Source organism: Lagopus leucura, unplaced genomic scaffold, assembly GCF_019238085.1.
Source record: "Lagopus leucura isolate 7727_CA_CO unplaced genomic scaffold, USGS_WTPT01 Super-Scaffold_100017, whole genome shotgun sequence".
NCBI lineage: Eukaryota > Metazoa > Chordata > Aves > Galliformes > Phasianidae > Lagopus > Lagopus leucura.
In genome coordinates this window covers 2,997,042-3,015,799 of record NW_024962271.1, presented here as the reverse complement: position 1 = coordinate 3,015,799, position 18,758 = coordinate 2,997,042, and the positions used below count along the sequence as shown (strand labels likewise).

Below are 18,758 nucleotides of genomic sequence, written 5' to 3'. Positions count from 1 at the left end.
TTAGTCAGGTTTTTACAGAAATTGTTGAAGATTCTTTAAACACCATTCCAGGGACCTGATTTGTAAATCTGCGTGCCCAAATGCCATGGTGCGCAGTAAAATGGAGGCACAAAAATGAAACCATACAACAAACTCCCAGCAATGCCAGTACACGAATACATGCTCTCATAGACTGCAGAATCCTAAAATGGCTTGGGTTGGAAGGGACCTCAAAGATCATCCATTTCCAACCTCCTGCACTGAGCAGAGTTGTCAACCGCATAAAGAAACCTTAGAGCAAGACTCTTGCTACCACTCTGCCCAGCTCTCAGCCCTGAGTTTGGGCTGCCTGGCCCGGGACTGACCTCATGCCAATGAGCCATTGCTATGGAGCATGAGCTGTGAAGTGCTGAGCCCAGTGCCATGCCCAGTATTCCTGTGGGATGCAGAAGGGGAAAGAGGGCTAAGGTTTGAGCTCAAAGCAGACTCAATGTGTGTTCTCAGTGGCTACTGAGAAGAAAAAGGAGAAAAATGAAAAGGGAAAGGCCAGGCTGAACGTTTATACCATTGTTCTGCCCTTTCCATGCTGTGTATATGAGAAGGTCAGAGGGCTGCTCTGACCACCTATGACAAAGAGAAGGAAATGTTCCTGGTGAAGGAATCCCGTGAAAATCTGTGATGTCCTCCACACATGCTCTGCTTGTCCCCATGGGGGGTGGTATTATCAGATTTTAAAGAGAACAAGCCAGAGAAAAAAAATGGCTTACAAACCTCCTTGGTCTGAAGGTCCACAAATTCTTTCCACCATTGCGGTACAGCACCTTATGTGCTAGGTGGAAGGGTGAGCTATTGAGTGTTGAATTACTGAGGGGAAAAAAACATCTCAAATTCCTTTCTATTTATACTCACAACTTTTCCAAATCATTATACACAAATCCCCTTGCCTCAGCTGAACTGTTCACGGGTTATGGGGCCAAGAAATAGGTGGAGCCTCCATAGCTTGCGCTAAGCCTTTCAGAAACTTGGAGAAAGCTCCCAAAAATGAAAGCAGTGAGAATTATCATGCAAGGCAGAGAAGATTTAACTTCTACAGTCCTCGGTGGGCTTGGAATTAATATCCAAGACAGTGGGATACTGCTTTCATAACAGGGAGCATCGGTTGCTTCCCTGTGAGATGTTTTCTGGAACTACCTTCATTGTTAATGGGTGCAAAGAGAGAAAAATTTGAAAAAAGCATGCCATGCTTTGGGGTATTTGAGAAAAAAGTCTATTCTGGTAGCCCAGACACTAGGCTAGGACTTGTTAAGTTGTGAACTTGTTAAGTTCATGCTCCACCAACGGCTTCCCGCATGACAAGGAACCAAAGCCTATTTCTGCCAGTACAAAATCCTCCATGACTTCAGTAGACACCACGGCCTTCATGTTTCAGCTGCTTACCCTAAAACCACTGGACAGCTGCCATGCAAAGCCCCACTGAGAACCTTGCAATATGGCTCCACTGCACCAGGCAGAGGGACTCTACATCTGGTGCTCATCCTCAGAGATACACCTGTGGTGCTTCTGCCCTTGGGATGGCTCAAAACCATTTTGTTTTCAGTCCATCTCAGCCACAATGAGACAGGTGGATACTTTTCAGATTTTAGCTTACTTGACATCACTTCTAGTGCTTCTTTGTTTCATCTATGTTTGGTTCATTGTTTTTAGCAAAGCTGGTGGATTAAATTAGGGACATCCATTTTCACTTTTGTTTCTGGTCTATTTTCATTTAATGGCTTTCAAGTTTTAGCAAAGTGCTCTCATTCTTGGATTTCCAACACTGAACTGGGCAATACAGACATTAAAGTAAGAAATATGCTAATTGGACTTTATAATAAACGTGAAAGTTATGAGAAGTCTCTAATCATGTGAGATTTGGAAGCTCCCACTGCTGCCCTAATTAAGAACCTCAGCCCTCTATTATCACGCATCAGGCTCACCACTGCAGTCACAAGCAAGGACAAGGGGCCCCATGGGCTCCTCCAGAGGGCAAAACCTTAAAGGAGCAAATTGCACATCTCAAATAAGGACTATATACCTTGATTGCACTGTTTGGTTTACCCACACCCAAGTGCTTTTTAAATGTGGGCTGTTGAGCGATCCAAAAAGCACCCTAGCCAACATGTTCTCAGATTTCCAACCAATATCCCTTTAAAATAGAACAGTTGATGTTTCATCCTCATTAACAAAGTAAATATAACATTACTCAAGGTCCGGTGCCTTTTGTGCCAACCTGCAGCAGTATTTTCCTGCTAGCAAAAAGCAGGCTGGAGTTGGTGACATAACACCAAATATACAGATGGGAACACACTATAATTAGCAAGGGAATGTCATTCCTGCCATCTTTGCTTCGTTTGTAACTGCGCCTGTAAGCTCTGGGGAATGGTGTGTATTTCACACAGTCTGCACACAAGTGAGGATTGCCAACTGTCCCAGTTCTGGTGGAATACCTGGGGTGCCCTGCCTGTGGCTGCTGGGAATGCCAGCAGTGCTGACGGATGGCAATGCCCATGGGCTGGCATGGCTCTGTGTGGCAGCAGTAACCCAGCTCCACTCCACAATGCTGTGTGATACAGAGCAGTGCTGGCACTACCCATTTCCTCCAGGCAAGCTCCTCCACGCACACAAAATCATCCTTTTGCCCATCACTGAGCCAAATGCACAGCCTGGAGCTAACAGCAGAGGCCAAGAACTGTATCACCCTTCCCACTTCTCTTGCTCCCTGCCTAGGGAGGTGGTGGAGCCATCATTCCTGGAGGTGTTCAAGAAAAGGGCAGATGTCACACAGAGTGACATGGTCTAGAGTGGTCACAGGCATAGGCTGATGATTGGACTAGATAATCTTGGTGCTCTTTCCAACCTTAACAATTTTATGAAAGCAAGGAGCTATTCAGTGCAAATATAAGGATTTTTCCTGGAGCTATGCTTTTCAGCACACAGCCATTTTTTTATTTTTTTTTTTCTTTTTTTAAATCTACTGGTTCCAGTAAAACACCAAATCAATTGTTTAAGGTTTTACTGCTTACTTTAAAAATACTCAATAATATAAGTCTAATTGTCTTTTAAATACTTTGTCATCCTCTGCAGGCACTTAGATCAAAAACTCACTGTGCGCTCCCCTCTGTTTACAGAGCCAAGAGGACTCCTCTTGGATGTGTTCAGTTTTTCATCAGGCTGCACAAACTTGTGGAACTAGCTAAGGGAACAGACCAATAATGCAATATGTTCTTTGTCTTGTGTGGAAAGTTCAAATCGGCTTGGTGGAGGAGGCTAATTCATTGTATTGAGTCCACAGGGGCCTTGCCTCTGAAGAGCTCAAAGCAGGGTAGGAATATTTAATTGCACAGGTTTGTTTGTTTGTTTAAGTCCATGGAATTTAAGCAGAACAGGTACTTCTGATAATCTCATCACAAAAAAAAAAAATCCCTATGTATTTCTTGCACAAACTCAAGTTTCAAGATAAAGTAGAGCATTTATTTCTGGCAAGCACTTCAATCTTGATGGACAAAACTTTACATTGTGGTGGACATCCCACATCCCTCAAGATTTCACAATTTTTCCTTCTCTTTGAATAAAAAGAAAAAGCCGTCTTCACAAATCCTTCTGCAATATCACCACACTGACAGCACAGGCTGGGAGGAGCCATGACTTTCCAAAGGTTACACGATGCCTGAACATGCATTTTCCCAGTGCTATTTGAAGCTCATTTAAGCTCAAACTGCTGCTGAAATACCCTTCCTGTTGTGTCCCCACCTACATACCTCAGTGGCACTCTGCCTGCTCAGGGCACTGATTCAGCCCAGCTCTGGTGCTCCTCATACAGGTTTCTGTTATGGAGGAATAGGCCAGCTCTCAACACACGCAGGAGCCCTGGGCTTTGCTCATAGCTTTCCCTAGGATCTCCCCATAAAATTGACAGATTGCCTTGAGATCCCTGGAGAAATGGCACTGTTCAAGAACAAGGCTTAATTATGATTGTTATAATATAGTTGTGCCACTAATTCCCACTAAGAACTGCAAAGTGCTCCCATCCCACTCTTCCATCCCCCACATCTGTCAGTGCTGACAGACAATGAATGCCCCACCCAAAATATATTAAAACACATGAAATCACATGAAATCACAGCCTCATTAAGGTTGGAAAAGATCACTAAGATCTTGAAGCCCAACTATCAACCCATCACTACCATAGTGATTCCACCACCTCCTTGAGCAGCCTGTTCCAATATCTTACCACCCTTTCCAAGAAGAAATTTTCCCTAATATCCAAACTGAGCTAGATGTTCACAGGGTTCCCACGTGCAGATTTCAGTTTCCCTCAAATGTATTTGCAATCTGAATGCAAGTGATGCATTTCCATATGATTTTTTTTTTTAGCAGCTTGACAGAACCTATTCAAAATTCAAGTTGAGAATGGCCAAATGAATCTTGTAACATCTCTCCCACGTCAGTGATCAACCAGATTCTTCTATCATGTACAAACTTAAAATTCATTTTCCATAAACCTGCATAGTTGTCTTTAAAAATCATTCTGAATGTTTTGGGCGTTTTTTTTTTTTTTTTTTTTTGCTCTCTGGTTAAATTTAGTCATTCTGAAATCCACAGGAAGCAATCTCAGGCAGAGTGCAGAAGGCTGAGTTCACTGAAAACCTCAAGTGAATTAAAATACTTCAGAAATACCTTGCATTTGTGCCCTGGAATAAAACAGGAGCCGCCAGAAATGCCTTCTCTCTCAGCCAAGTAACAACTGCAGCATCCCACAGCCTTGAGGTTAACAAAAACTATGCTGCAAGGGTTAAGGGATGAACTCAGCCCCAGGGGGACCGCTTAGGGAACATATGAAGGGCAGTTCAATACCCCACCTACAACAATGATCCACTGCACTGTCAGCTTAGCAACTCAAGCAAGAAGGGCTGAGATCTATTCGTGTAAGGTTGAGCCTGAAAAAATTACGAGTTGTGATGAAATTAAAGACATCCAAATTTTTAGCCATTCTCTGCTGATAAAGGCTCTGTTATTACCATTTACAAAGGGGAAACACAGCCAATTATAAGCTACTTCTGGCACATGCCAGGCCTCCAGTAGAAGATAAGCCAACACAGCAGAGCTTGCAGCTGGAAGCCCAGAAACCTGAAAATGAGCTGACTCATGGAAATAACCCTATATAAAATATCGGATGGTTATTTTTCTCTGCCTCATTTCTGTGTGTCTTAGGGATGATATATGAATTGCCTTATTTACTTTGTCCCATAAAACTTACATTTTTTTATTAATGTGCTGCCAGCTCCAGGAGCGGCTGGAAGGAGGAGGGCAGGAGCAGAGTGGCTCTAGTGCAGGGCAATAGGAAGGCTGTGCACAAGTGATGCTGCACACCTAAGAGCACAGCAGTGCTCCCAGTCCTCAACCTGTTTTGGTTTCAGAAAACAAGGATGGCGCCTGCACAAGTTCTAAGCAAGGGAGAATTGAGTGTCAAACTGGGGTATGGGAATTTATACTCCTGCTCATCCCATCAGGCAGTTCAAGGTTGTGACAGACCAGGCTGAAGTTTTTCCTGCAAAATGCAAGGATTTGGTAGCACTTCTGAAGAAAAGGAGACTCAGGGGAGACCTTATTGCCTTCCTCTCTCAAAGGAGATTGCAGTGAGGTAGGGGGGTGGCCTTTTCTCCCAGGTAACGGTGACAGGATGAGAGAGAATGGCCTCAGGTTGCACCAGGTTCAGGCTGAATATTAGAAACAGTGTTCTCTCAGAAAGACCAGTCAGGAATTGGGACAGGGCTGCCCTGGGAGGTGATGGAGTCCCTGGAGGCGCTCAAGAAATATGTGCATGCGACATTGAGCGACCACTAATATTAGTGGTGGAGATGGGTTGGACTAGCTGATATTAGAGGTCTTTTCCAACCTTAATGATTCTATAATTCTATTCCACAGTGCACTTGAGTCACCCCTCCCCTTCCAAACCCCCCAGCAAGGAGCTCACAGGTTGTTGGGAGACATCATACAGGAGGGTGGAATGGTACATGTTCCATTTCCTCGGAAACAAGGTTACAAGCCTGCCCTCCCCACATTACACCACGCTGTCAAATCACGGATGGTGAACACTCATTATGAATACAATTAAACACAACAGCCTTATATAATGGCCTATTTTTATCTGCTCCTTACTTGAATAAACAGTGGAAAGAACCACAATCCGGGGGGAAGATCCATGCTGGGAGTAAACAGGTAGTTCTGCCATCCAGCAGCTGGAAACACAGTGGGACAGATGTCAGAAAGACAACCTCCCCTGGAAACTACTGTCCACAAAAGAGATGCTTGGTATACTTCTCCCTGGGAACGCCATAGCCAACAAGCACAAGGGCAGACTGTGAGCAAACTTCTATTTTACTGGGGAGAAAGGAAAGAGCTTTGCAGTGTTGTACCAGCTGCCGGCTGTAGTGGTGGTAGGGTAGGTAATTAAGAAGGACATCATGTAACAGATAAATGCAGGATAGTAAGTACTCATTGATGTATAGTATATAATCTATTATTAGAGGCTAATAATTCTCTAACCTATTCATGTTACTCTTTTGTCCGTGCTGCCGGCCATTTGGCACACTCTAAATTTCTCAACATAAAATTTAGTAGATGTTACAACTCATATCTAAAACTGAATTTCTGTGCATTTCACTGCAGTATATCATGCAGCTATGTAAAAAGCATAACACTAAATCCTTTGCGAAAGGAAGAACGAGCCAACAAAACTCAACGTTTTCACTTTACTGCCAGAAGAAAAAAGGTATATTGCATATTTTTATTAGTTGTAATTTTAACATTTCTATCTTTCAAATTCTGACTTCTAAAGATGTTTAGCTGTATTTTACTCAAACTCAATAGTGTACTTCCAGATATTTTTATTCTTTTGGACATACCCTGTATTTTAAAATACATTTATACATACATTTAAATACATTTTCAAAATTCATTTTAAAGGGAACTGGAAGTGCCATCGCATTTAATTACAGGGAGCAAAATCCTGAAGTCATGTAAATCATCATTTCACAATCTGCTCCACACTGTCCTAATTTGGAAAGCGCACCATGGCAAACAGAGCTAATCTCATAAAGGATTCTTTACACGTTTACAACACTCATGTAACTTGGAGTGTCAATCTCCATCAGCTGTCCTAGATCACTCCAAAGTACAACCATAGAACTCATTTATTAGCAACTTCCTCTTGGTGGCTGGGCACTACAACCGGATGCTCAGGGAGGTGGTGGAGTTGCTGTGCCTGGAGGTGCTCCAGAACTGTGGAGATGTGGTACATAGAGATACAGTTTAGTGGGCAATAGTGGTGGTAGGTGGACAGTTGGTCTAGATGATCTTGAAGGTCTTTTGCAACCTTAGTTATTCTATTTTGGTTCTCTAATACCACTGATACTTGATTTTTTTTTCCCATTTTAATTTACTTCATTTTACTTGGTTGTTTCACATTATTTTATTTTTTGGAAGTCCAAAACCTCAAGCGCCAATCTTCGAGGAGCCAAGCCACTCAACGCAACCCGCTCCATAAGGTTCAGAAGTGACGATAAATAAAACCACATGGGATGAAGCAATGACACAGTGTTTGCCTGCAGTTCTCTGCTGATGTGCAACTACACAACGACTCCACTGATAAGGACTTACAGCCAGAAACCAGAGTAGCCATCCAAAAATGAAACCAGATCTCTGCCTCCATCCTCTGCAAACTGTTTCTCAGTGCAACACTCTTCTGAGAGGCAGAAAGCACTCGCTGCGGGTTAGCTTTCTGTCATGCTTTCTGTCAGCTCGGAGACGCTGCCAGTGAGCAGAAGTCACTGCAGCACTGGGGGAGGACAAAGTCTGCAAACTGCTGGGCAGGGCAAAGCACAGCGAGGGAAGCATCCCAGCAAATCCCCATAGATTTGCAGAGCACACCTCAACACTGCACCCAAAAGGAGAGCCGAGCGGTGTGCTTGGCCACTGAGCCAGCAAAGGAAAAATCCTCTCCTAGGAATTCCAAAGCATTCCACACTCAATAGGTGCTATGTGTATATATAATATATATTTAATGTTCTCTGTCTTGTTTACATATCCTTCATATAAAAACAACATTTTGTCCACCAAAGGGCACTAAAACCTACGTGCATTTTTGCAGCGCCGTGCTGTTTGTTTTCATGTGTCAGCAGCTTCGCATGAGTGCTCATTTAAATCCCGTTCCCCATAGTTTTGGCCAAGGCTGGCATTGGCTGCCCTCACCTATAGGCAGATTCTGCATGCCGCACTACAGGCCTTATACTCCACCCCAGAGATCATTGCTGTTTGAGCCTGGAAGATTTTCAGGCGCCCTGGCAAGGTATGAGCATTTGGGGTCCTTTCCTCATTTTAGAAACAGAATAAACACTGCAGGTTGAGCTCGGAGCAGATGCAACACAGCTCCCATAATGAGAGCCCAGCTCCGGAAAGCACAGCAGAACCTGAGCACATGCGAGTGAGCAGCCTGGTCAGAGCACAAAAGGCTGCTATCGGAAAAGGTTGTGCTGATATTACAGTGATAGCAGAGGAGGAAAAAGCTCTGACAAGTTTCTTAGAAACACCAGGCTGCTCCCACACACACCTTCAGCCCTGCTCTTTCACCCCACTCCTTTCCCTGAGCTCAGCAGCCACCGCCCTGGGTTATACTCCATCTCCAAAGACCTTTGGTAACTTTCCCTTTGTGTAACTGAGGAGATGGAAAATGTTTTCCTGCAGCTCCGATGAACCAAATTAAAAAAAAAAAATAAATGACTTCACTTTCTAACAGATGCACAAGCGCACCTTGGGATGAACGTGTGATGGAGTCCAAGCCACCACCACCTGCCTCCCAATTACATTTGCTGCATTGTCCCTGGTGGTGTGCACCTGTGACATGTTGGCACCGAGCAGGATGAGCAGAGCAGGCAGACATGGACCCATCCACACACGTTCTGCTATGCAGAAGTCTCCCAGCGATTATCACTGCACTTTCTTAAAGCCTAAAAGGGGCATTTTGCAGCAGCTCCTATGGACGCTATGAGTTAGCACACAAGAACTCTTAGTCCTCCAAAACAGCAAAGCTATAAAAATACAATTTAAGAAAACTTTTTTCATCAGAGTACCGCTGCCCAGAGGCTGATCTAACAAGGGAAAGACCACACTGGGCTCCCTGCACCACGCACACACACTTTGTCAGCCAATTAACCCACCAGCAATAATCACATCTGAATATGATTTTTACACCTGGAATAACGGAAGAACAAACACAGCTGAGACTGCAGCAAGAGCTATGTACAAGGGGCTTCTAAGGCTTTAGGCTCATTATATCTGTTGCAGTATGGAATCATGCATACCAATAAGGAACCCTGAGCCACGTGCTCACAGTGATATACACTGACAGGATTCACTTGACATTGGTAAGTGAAATCTTACTTTGCCATACCAGCAGATGCCCTAGCTGTGATCCCTAACAGATGCTGTCCTTGCAGCAAGAGGCTAATGCAGACTTCTAGCTTCTTCCCAGTTTTCAGTGGGATGGACACAGTGGGAGAGATTCAGCCTCGCAGTTTTGGGATGTCCTACAAGTGCCCATGGGCACCACAGGACCAGTGGACACCCTGCCACCCAAACCCTACAACAGCAAGAAAGCTCCACCACTCCACGTTTCCAACCTTAAATCCCTTCATAATACAGCCTGTCTAAACAGTGCTTCCCATTCATGTATTTTCAGCAAAGAGAACACTTCTTCCAAGACATAAGCTACATCTAAGAAAAATACTCTCTAGCTGATAAATCACAAAGATCCTTTGCACATAATCAATATTCAGAAGAACCAGGCTTTGTTCCTGCCCCATATTATCCTGCTGATTACATACACTCAAGAATGGAAAAGCTAGAATGGTACTGGGACAGAAGAGCTGCAGCACTGTTACAATGTGATGCTGCAATATTTATTACTGCCAAGAGAGGAAAAAAAAAAAAAGAAAAAACCCACAGAGTATCAAAAAAATCTTAATGTTTGTGAGGTTCAATTACAGCTTCAGGTTACCTTAAGGTGACAAATTCTAAACAATCAAAATTGTGTAATAAGCAAAAAAAATTTAAATCCAGTTTCATTCTTAGTTTGTGAACTCCCCAGCCAATGACAAATTATGCTATTAGCAGCCTTAGAAGGATTGTGAAAATATCCCTTACTTACAATTGAATGTGCTGGTCGGGGGCTTTTTTTTTTTTTTTTTTTTTTCCTTCATTGTTGTGTGTTGTTGAGCTAAAAATGACAAAGCCCTGAATTTCATCGTTCTTGCAATCTATTCTTTTCCCCTGACTTCCTGTTTTCATGAAATTTTAATAAGGCATTTAAAATAAATAGCTATGCAGAGTCTCTATGCCTCTTTGAATGCTTGGGATGGATGTTTTGGGTAAAGTGATAGTCCAGAGACCTTGAGAGCATTTAATCCCATTCTAACTTGGCAAGACAACACAAAACTGCAACAGTGCTCTCTGCAGTTCTACAACTCTGAAGAGATTTCAGGGGAAGGGAAGGAGGCCAGCCTGGTGCACAGGACAGCATGGGGAAATAGTGTTTCTGTTTCTACCAATCAGAGCTATTCAGAAAGGTAACTCTGTAAATGAGATCACCTAAAAAACTAGAAGCATATAGACAATGCTGCCTTGGTACCTTTCCAAAGTTGGTGTGTAACACAAAGCCCTTCATTGAGAACCTCACACCCCTCATAGAATCATTAAGGTGGGAAAAGGCCAATAAGATCATCTAATCCAATCATCAGCCCATCCCCACCAGGCCTGCTAACCACATCCCTCAGTGCCACATCTACCCTTTTCTTAAACACCTCCAAGGATGCTGACTCCATCCCTTCCCTGGGTCAGGGAATCTTCCCAGCTCCCCACCATGCTTCCACCAGCCCCTGCCCCACATCCACTGTTGGCATGGTTTGGGCTGCAGGGAATAGTTGGGATTGAAGGTGCTGAAATGGGAGAAGTCAAGAACTAGCTTAGAGCAGAATAGCTGACAATCATGCAGGATCAAACCCTTTGTGAATCACACTGCTCCTTAAGAGTTGTAGCTGACAAAATAAAAACTTCAGATTTTAGGAAATTAGAGGAATGACAGAGGAAAGCCACTCAAGTTTCAGGGCCAATGGCTCAGTTATTAACAAAGGTGAAATGATTTGATAGGAGAATCCAAGACCTCAGATCACAGCTAAGCCTGATCCCTGAGCCTCACTCCAATTTAAACTTCCACAGGATTTTTATTATCATGCACACTAAGAGTTCATGGGACAAACAATAAAACAATAATGCACCAGTGGCCAATGAATGGTTATAAAGCTAAACCACTTGTCTGGGACCAGTCATCTTCTGGCCATGGTTTCCTGGATAATCATGTTTAAACTTGGGTGAGCTTAAAAGACAGACATCTCATCTGTGCACTTTAGGAATGTTTCACATCCAGGGGTCAAGACTTTGCTTGAAGCAGGAGGAAGATGGGCGACTTTTTACTGCTCACCTAACAGGGAAGAAAGGGCAGGCCATCAGCTGCCACCTACACAAAGAAGGGAGAGCAGCTAAGTGGCAAAACAAACTTGCCACAGTGGCTTAGAAAAGCAGAGATGTGAATGAAAGTAAGAGGATTAAAGAATGCTCAAGAGGGAGCCATGCTTGGCAGGTCACATAAGGTGGCACAAATAGTATCTCCTATCAATAAAAATACAAAAATAAAGACAAAAACTTCCGAGAGCCCACATTTATGAAGATACCTCCACATTTTGGGGATCCCCAAGTTACACCCAACTTCCACCCCCCAGCTGCAGGCACAGCCTGAGCGCAGCAGGCAGCCTCTGCTCGTGGCCCCAGAGTTCTTTTCCTCTCCCTGCAAACCTTTTGAACCCTACTGGTAGGTGCAGGAAGCATTGTTTACACAGTTGGACACATTGCTTTTGCACACCACTGTGAGCCATCAGCAGCAATCTCCGCACTGGCCAGCTCACCAGCCTCTCCTTGGCATAGCCCCTGACTTTCATATATCAAATGGGCAAAAATATTCCAAGCAAAGCAAAACAGAGCGAATCTTGGCTCCCCATCCTTTAACATACATATTCAATGTGCAGGAAGCTGGGAAGAGCTATTCATGGGGTTGGCTTGTTTTTGTTGGTTTAGGTCTGGGGAAGGGGGGGGAGAAGGAGGGCAGTTTTCAACGCACACCGCATTCTCCACAGATTTTAATAAGTGCTTTAAGCCACAGCGATCCCTTTCCTCTCTTCTCCACCCCCTCCCCCTCAGTGTTTAATTTCTACAAGGACATTTCACTTTAATAGGAAGAAAGGGCTGCACCATAAGGGCTGCAGAGCAAAGCTTTTGCTAGTCATTTCCAACAATATATTTTGGAACTGTTCCCAGTAAACAGGCAGATTAGCTGCCTTTGGTTCACATTTTACATTGTTTGCTAGATAGGGAAGCTCTGAAAAGCAGACTCTGTCCATACTGTTTGGTTGCAATAAAGCTAATTCTATTCAGTCCTATAGCACTATGATAGCACTTGTGTAGGATTTCCCTTCGCTTGCATATTTATAGGGTCTTGTAGAGCTCCACTGTAGCTCAGTGCCAGCATGAAGAAATCAAGCTGTCAGTAGTTTCTATTTTTGTCCCTACCTATAGTTTCAGTAATGACAAGTGAGTGAGGCAACATATGCATTTCCCATCTACAGGAAAAAATTACTGTCTTCCTTCAGTGTCTTACATCTGTGCTACAACCTATTTTCCTAGGGCTTCAGATTATGCTGATAGTTAACATGTACAAGTCCTGGTCAGGTGCAGCTGATTCTAGACACAGCATTAATGGAACCACAAGAGAAAAAAGTTCCAGCAACTCACGATTCCTGGTGTTTTCACATTTTGCAACAAAGTAGAGGGGAAAAAATGCCTGGGAAATAGGCGCATAGCACCCAGTTCCCATCATGCTTTGATCAGCACACACATTCAAGTGAGTTTGGATTCTCCACCCAATTTTGAGAGGCACTGATTATATTTAATGTCCTCTTCTTGACCCTATGTGGTTAACTCATTGTTGCAGCTTCTGCAGCAGTTGGAATGGGAGCAGAAGCCAAAGCCCCAGCCACAGAACCATGGAATATTTGATTTGGAAGGGACCTTTAGAGGTCACCATGGTTAGCAATACCACACATGTCTACCAAGGGATCGAAGGCCAGGTTCCAATGCTAACAGAGAGACAAAGCGTCCCAAAAGCTGCTGAATTATTAAGGTACTTCTTTCATCATTTGCAGTCTTCTCTTTTCATACATTTAGAAAGTCTTTGACCACACCAGGGCATGGTGACAACCACGAGTGCCACCCTACCCAGCAGCTCCAAGACCTTCACACAGCTGTGTTGGGAGGTGGGCACCTGCCCTGTCACACCACTGCTTTGGCACAACGGCCCCCGACGTGACAGCATCACATCTCCAGCAACAGCTAATAAGACAGAACTGCACCCCACTGCTTCACAAAGCCACAACTCCTAACTCCTTCAGAGATAATGCTTATTTAAATAACACAGACACCAGGCATTAACAAAAGCTAGTAGGAAAAATAGCTTGGCAAGTTTGATAAGAAGAAATAGACTCTTTCATATTCTTTCCTCTTTTCCCCAGGTCCACCTCTGCTCGCTTCACCCACAGCCTGCAGAAGCAGACTTTTAACTTCACGTTCTGTTTGGAAGGGATGTGTGGGCACCACAGCGTTCAACCTTCATCCACACTGTTCCTCCACCTGAACTGACTTTTTTTTTTTTTTGGATTCTGCTCCAATGCACCAAAAGGAACAGACAGAACTGAGATGGTAGGGGAGGGAAGCAGGGGGCTGTTGGGAGAAGCTATAAATAAAAAGCAGGAAAAAAAATATGTTAAAAAATACAAGGCACCGCTATAAATCCTTCTCTCCTGTGTGAGCTGCTGTATCACAGAGCTGGTGGGGCTGAGAGACTTCCCCTTACTTTATAGTGCATGACGATCACCCTCTTACACCACCGCTGTATAACAAGCAAACGTCCCAGCTCCTGGGAAGTAGCTCATAAAAAGATGCTCTGCATGGCCTCTTACGGTCCTTGAAGCAAGAGGAGCAAAAGAAAGGGCTTTAATGAGTTTAAAGGGGGGGGGGGGGAAGTACTTATTTTGCTTATTTTGTTTGAGCCATATGCTAGGAAGGGGGATACTGGAAGGTGGGGAGGACGAAAGGATGAGGAGGAGGGACCCAAAGGAGCGGAGCTGGGCCTTTCTGCTTGTTAATACACAGCAAAATGATATGCACACATCCAGCTCCGAAAGCGACCGCGGGGAGGGAAGGAACACAAAGGAGCCATTTATTGCCTGAGAACTGTCTCTGAACAAACCCATTGTGTTAAAGTAATACAAATTCACAACACCTTCCTGCCTCCGTCTCCATCTGGGGCTGCATTGGTTCAGGGAGCGGATGCAGCCGCGTAGCATCCTCACAAGGTCACTGCGCGGGGCCAGATGCCATACTGATAGCACAGAGGTGAGGGAGAGGGGAGAGCATGGCCAGGAGGCTCTCAAAAATCCATCGCCTCCTTTCTGGCCCAGCTGCGGGTTTATCTGGAGAGGCAATTTAAATCCAAGAGCCAGAAGGAGGTATCTTTTGATGTAACATTTTGTTCTTTTTTTTTTTTTTTCCCTGAATACAAAGTTATTCCAGGCGATGCAGTTGGCCTGAAATAGTTATCAGTTACAAAACCAGGGCTGCTCCTATCTCCTCTCCTTGTGCAATGCTAAGAAGATCCTCCCGCTGAGCTCCAAAGTAGGGGAAAAGCTATTAATTAAAAATAATTCTCCACGTTAAGGCTAGCCGCCTAAAGCTCCATTAATATGAAGGAAAGTCCAGCCGTTCACTCCCTGCTGCTGGAGTCCTTTCTTTCTCTATTTCGTTTTGCTAAGCTTTTTGAGAATATATATGGAGATCGCCTCGACACCTCCCTTCCCTTTCTCCCCAAAATTCAGACCCTCTCTTCCGCATTCGGAGGGAATGGGTCCCCCAAAGGACAAAAGGTTTGTCCCCCTCCCACCACCTTCTCAAAGACAGATGATAACAGAGGGACCCCCACAACCCTCCTTGAACCCAAGCCAGTAGCACCAGCCAAAAGAAAGGCGTTTTCCTGCCTTCCCGCTGAGCGAGCAGCACACTGCTCAAAATACCTGCCCTCAATTCCCAGTGTCAGCAGCCTCAGACCCATTCTGGCTTTTTTACTGCTTGGAGATGCTCAGGACTCCGCTCCTGGGTAATTGGGCAGGGCTGCAAAGCAGGATGGGAAACATCCCTGCCCTAAGCAGAGACATGGAGAAGAGGAGCACAAAGCCCAGGTCCTCACCCAGATATCAGCTGAGGGTATGGAGGACACAACCAGTCTTGAAAATTACAGGGAGAGCCATGCTTCCCGTATTTCTGCATCCCAACATTCAGCATGGGGAAGGAATTTTCTCTCCTGCTAGCTGATGGAGATGTATTCCTTATCAGTGATGCTAAATATCATGGAAATCTTCTGGAAACCTCTTTAGAAAAAAAAATCTACATTTTATCAGGTATGTCTCACATGTTTGGGAAATGTAGGAAGAGCACAAAAAGGAAGTACTAAAAAAATAAAAAAACCACCAAGAAACTGAAGTCCAACAACTATTTTCTCCTATGGGAAGGGCTGAAATTAAATGCTATCTTATGCCTCAACACCACAGAACTGCAGCACATGCACCAGTTTCAACAGGGCCAATATTCCTGCAAGACTTCTGCCTGTACAACATCACAGTGTCTATAAATCATAGATTTTGTGCTCTTACTAATAGTTGCATATACTATGCATGACCTTCCCCCTACATTCAAGCACAAGTTTTTCAGAGAACAGACCTCAAGCAGTTTGCTTTATCAAATTCTGGCTGTTTTGAACTCCCCCATGCCAAAATATGACGTACAGGCTGTCAGAACAAGAGACCCATCTCTTCATTGCACACATCTTCAAGTCACTGCGTTTGATTTTTTTTTCAAGCAGCAAAAAAGAAAAGAATCAGAGGTTACCTTCAATTTATTTTCTTACGATTCCTAATTTCTTTTTCGAGTTCCAAAAGCCCCAAAGAGGTTTAATTAAAAACATTTCTGCATTTTCAGGCAGTAAGATTTTAGCACATGTTTTTAATAGTACTTTCCTAAATGCTTTTTTCTACAGAGATAGAGGTGAGGAGCAGCAAAGGAGATGGCGTACGATGAGAAAAAGTATTTCATAGATCACTGTGACTTTCCATAGAGCTGTGAAATGTCTTAAGTTAAGCAGGATTCCAGTGGGACAAAGCAACAAATAACCCTCTCATTCTTGAGCATTAGTCCTAGTGAACTGGGAATTTAGGTCCCAACTCATTGAAGTGGTTAAGCCCATATTTCCATGCATATAACTGAATCTCACAGAAATCACAAAGGCTGGAGATCAATGTAAGGTTTTATTTAAGTGGGTTTTCAGGTCCAAAGAATCAGTGTAGCCAGCAACAGAAAGGACAACTCACCCACTCTGCACATCTTCTTTCCAAACTATCCCTGCACCACAGTACCAACACAGCCAGCAAGCCCAGATGAACGTATTCCCATGGGAATTCCCACTGAGCTCTGAGCATAGACTACCTGGAGTTGACCATGAATCTCTGTCCCTGATGATATGGGATTTATGTGGAGCAGCCCCTCAGAACTAAGCTAAGGAGGAAAGCAATGCTTTCTGCTATATCCTAGACAGAACACAACCATTTATTACTCTTGATTTTTAGCAGCAGGGATCTCCATGGTGCAGATCCCTCATGCTACCTCTGTCCCTTTGAGTGAGAAATCCCTCCCTGTGTTATCACTACTGCTGTGTGAATGCTGCCATTAATGGCCATGGCAGTGGGTTGGAAGAGTACAATCTTTGAGGTCCCTTCACATTCGAGCCATTCTATGATTTTACATCTACTGTAAATTACATTTAGATTCATAGGTAGCACAGGACCATCTATTCTAGGGGGCCATGCAAGTTGCACCCTTGAGTTTATAAATTCTCCCCCTTCCCTTTGCCCTGCCTGAATTCACACACACACCAAGTGAGTCATCCAGGTTGCTTCGTGGCCACATCAACTCATCAGCAAAATGGTAACATGAGCTCTTCAGAACCCCAAACCACAGGATGTTTTTATCTGAGCTGCACAAGACAGCCTTTTCCCAAATCCAGCTGAAGGATGCAGTGCTCCATAAGCAGCTCGTTACTCACTTCTCTTCCATGGGAAACTCATCCCAAACGCCTTGCAAGAGGAATTACTGAATACAACCCCCCTCCTGCCTACATAACTTTATTTATACTGCAATAAATAGAAATCAAACAACACTTTTGATGTGAAAGCTACCGATTGAGAATCCCGTGTCCACATGAGGCTGCTTTCCACTTCCTAAAGTGATATTAATTTGTAATTTTCCTCCTGTCTCTGCAATCACTTTTTAAGCTCCTCTATTTCACATCGTCAATCCCACTTGTAAGGCTGCAAGTCACCTCGATGCCATCTGTTGAAAAACAGAGTGATGGAAAGTCTGAATAATGCACTGAGTCAGGGTTATAGATGCTACATTTTGACATAGTCAGAGGCGTAGAGCAGGGGGAACAGATTAATAATTACTTCACCTGAAATGAAATCAGTTCATCTATAGAGGCCTGACCACAGGCTAGAGCTAGTTCTATAAATACCTGGGTTTAGTCAGGACTAATTCAAACAAAGTATGCAAATATTCAGCACTCCAACAGCAAGACACTTTCTCTGACGGTTCTTGCTTTAGCATGTCAATCTGAAACCTTGATTGCTTTTCTCACACTTCTTTGGATGAAAGGACATAAACAGCTATGAAACCAGTTCTTTAATATGCTACTCTTCAATTCAATTCAAACATACACTTATTGCAAAAAGAACAACATGAGCTGAGAAAAAAAAAAAACAAAACAAAACAGAATGGAGAGCACCATAATGTAATAGCAAGTGCAAAGCAATTTACATTCCTGGATCCTGGACAATTCACATACAGAGCAGTTTTTCTACTATGTAACAAAAAGCCCAATCTAGGGGAACACATGTTTCTAGCATTAGTTGGGAATAGCTCAAGGAAAGATTGTTTTTGTCAACCTAAATTCAACATTTTTAGGAGATTTTTAGAAATCAGTGCTAATAATTGCTGCTTGGCATGACTGAGTGCATACATATTATTGCAAAGGACAAAAAAGTCCTAAATCTTACAGGCTTGGATTCTTTGACCTCAACAAGTTTAGTCTGAAAACATTTTTAACATGATGAAAAGCTTTGTGAGAATGCTAATAACATCCTTAAAGGGTTAATGATGCTGAACTGATTGGCACTAAAAACTAGATTTCATTTGGTACAGTGACAGAGAAACTCTGCCACCAGGAGTGTACGTTCATGCCCACATTATTATAGGACAATTTAGGTCATCTTATTTTAAATTTCATGGCTCTGTAACATAGATGTAAATCAAAGGCAGTGAGGCAAATGATGATTTTTCCATAGTGAGGTTTTTATAGTCTTGATCTTGAAAATATGCTTTGGGCATGAGCTGTCCATCAAAGTCCTCTGAATTAGCCAAAGGAGTCCGCATTGCTGCTAGTGTACAATTAGAATCAGGAAACAAAAGCAGAAAGC

At 43.6% G+C, this 18,758-nt stretch overlaps 1 protein-coding gene across 5 annotated transcripts in view; it reads right to left on the bottom strand.

Annotated features, from left to right (window-relative positions):
• MAF (MAF bZIP transcription factor) overlaps positions 1–18,758 on the bottom strand; it is a 157,580-nt gene that overhangs the window by 113,208 nt on the left and 25,614 nt on the right. The window contains exon 3 of one of the 5 annotated variants that reach the window (XM_042877001.1): positions 17,556–17,616. The exons of the other annotated variants lie outside the window; for them this stretch is intronic. The gene's annotated coding sequence lies outside the window, so the exon portion shown is untranslated. Of the gene's footprint in view, positions 1–17,555; positions 17,617–18,758 lie in introns of those variants that run through there. 5 annotated transcript variants of the gene reach the window in all.